This window comes from Euprymna scolopes, chromosome 7 (assembly GCF_053919585.1).
Source record: "Euprymna scolopes isolate OS-2025 chromosome 7, ASM5391958v1, whole genome shotgun sequence".
In the NCBI taxonomy this organism is placed as follows: Eukaryota; Metazoa; Mollusca; class Cephalopoda; order Sepiida; family Sepiolidae; genus Euprymna; species Euprymna scolopes.
The window spans coordinates 23413213-23415615 of record NC_136488.1 but is presented as its reverse complement, the minus strand read 5'-3'; the positions used below and the strand labels follow the sequence as shown (position 1 = coordinate 23415615).

Here is a 2403-nt window from a genome sequence, read left to right as displayed (position 1 = left end):
TCTTTCTGAAACCAAGCCTGGGTCTCTTTGGACGTGTGAGCCGGGGTCCTGCTTCCACACCCAGGGTCTGCCAGCAGCCACCTGCTTGCACCAGAGAATCACCACACTCTTCAGCGCATCCAGGTATATTTTGGTGTTGACTTTCAATCCTACTTCGAAGATGTAAGCTGGCATGATGTGGCCCTCACTTGAAATCACACGAAACGCCATAACCGTGGCCGGAAACTTTGTTTTCATCACCCTGAGCACGTCCATGTTATTCGTGGCGATCTAATGATGCATTTTGAAGGGGCTGCCAATGATCCTATTGCCATAACTTGAGTCGGTAGAGAGCATGAGTTGTACAGCGGCGCATCTCCGATCTCGCTCGTTGAACATTGTGTAACTTTTAGACATGATAGAAGGCTCCTGTCGCTCTTGGGATTTGTACACAACTGGCCAACTAATAGATAATCTGCAAAAAAAAAAAAAAAAGAAAAAGAAAAAGAAAAAAAAAAAAGAAAAAGAAAACCGGTCTTTAGCAAACGGAAATTGAATCATGCCGTCTTTTCTATGGTGGCAATTTTATCGCTCCATCCTGTATTGACGTAGGATTCTATTAGTTCTACAAAATACACTGTTTATTTTGTTACAATCGAATGAATACTGCGTGAGTAAATAAACTTTATCAATTTGTCTTATTTATACACATCTGTATGAAAATATATTGATTAAATTATAAAAACTATATAAATTGAAAGGTCGAGGTCCCAACTGTATTTGTCTGTGAGGTGAAACATGGCGGGCATCGACTGTGTTTCTTTAAACTGAATGTAATTCCTCAAAACGTACAATTATCAAGCAACAGAATTGCAGAATAGAAATCCTAGAACAATGGAATGTCTTAATGCGATAAGAGCCTGCACCTGATCAGTCCTCGCGTGAAAGCGCAGGACACAAAATGTTTTAAATAATAATAATAATAATAATAATAATAATAATAATAATAATAGAATAACAATAACAAAGTCTCTCGCTAGCGAGGACTACTATTGAGCGTAGCCAGTTATACCCTCCTTTTGAAATTTTCATCTCTATTTTTCTAGTTATCTACTGAATATTTTTAATGAAACCTATATGAAATGTGTTCCTTATTAAATTGTAAAGATTTTCTATTCTGAAAGAAGTTTAAAAATAAATAATCTAAAAAGGTATTTTAAAGTTTTTGTTAAAAAAATTCAGATTTTCTCATTATTCAGACATGTATGACAAAGAGGGAGTTGCAAAAAATGAGTTGTAGTGTGAGGAGAATTACAAACTGAAACTGAGAGAATATTCAGACCTCTAATAATACAAAGAGGGGGTTGCAAAAATGAGCTGTGGTGTGAGGAGAAATACAATCTGAAATAGAGAGTAGGAGAGTTTTTATAAATACATACAAAACCACATTCATCATTTTTTAAATCCAAATTAATAAATTAAATAAAATATAATCTTAAAAAGATACGATACAAGTTAGAAAAGCATTTCATCCAAGGCATGAAAATTGTTAAACAAAATGTTTTTACTACCGGCTTTTAAAATAAAGGTACAAGATTCAATTTGAAATTTATTTATCTTCAAAGTGCACTTTTATACATTTTACAAATTAAGGTATTAAATTTTTATACCTTACTTTGTAAAATGTATAAAAGTACACTTTGAAGATAAATAAATTTCAAATTGAATCTTGTACCTTTATTTTAAAAGCCGGTAGTAAAAACATTTTGTTTAACAATTTTCATACCTTGGATGAAAGGCTTTTCTAACTTGTATAAACAAGTGACTCGATACTAAGGATGGTATGTTAATAGATATCTTATAAATAGGGAATTTGGTTGCTACACCTACTTAGAAGATGTTCTGGAAAGAATCAGAAACATTGGAATAGATGTAATACTTTTTATAATGATGAAAAATGCAAACATATTTTCGCGAAACATGTTGCCAGAAGTGTTGTTGGTGTTTAGTGAAAAAGATTTCCATAGGAATTGTTAGATTATTTTCTTATTATGTCTGAATTTATTGGGGAATTTGGACTACTGTTCTCATCTTGAGTGTGAGTTTCACAACTATTCGGTCGATGTAATCTCCGACATTCTTCAGATGTATCTTGTCGAACTCGAAAATGTTTCTCTCGAACCCGGGAATTCAGACGGAATTTCGAACGGAACTCTTTATTTACTTCACGGAGGTATCATGTTCTTGTTCCGTCAGCCAAATTCCCGAATTCGACAGAAACATTACCGAGTTCAACAAGATAAACCCGAAAGAAGGTCGGAGGTTACATCGACTGAAACCCTGTAAAACTCAAGATGAGAACAGTAGTCCGATGAATCCAAACAATACGAATAAACAGTCATCGTCTAAAAAATTCAGAAACGT

The 2403-nt window shown here is 34.0% G+C and overlaps 1 long non-coding RNA gene across 1 annotated transcript in view; it reads left to right on the top strand.

Annotated features, from left to right (window-relative positions):
- Positions 1 to 1515, top strand: part of LOC145279642 (uncharacterized) — a 20982-nt gene extending 19467 nt beyond the window's left edge. Inside the window, exon 3 of the long non-coding RNA XR_013868420.1 lies at positions 1 to 1515. This exon is cut by the window's left edge and continues 28 nt beyond it. This is a non-coding gene — a long non-coding RNA (uncharacterized LOC145279642).
- Positions 1516 to 2403: the final 888 nt, after the last annotated feature.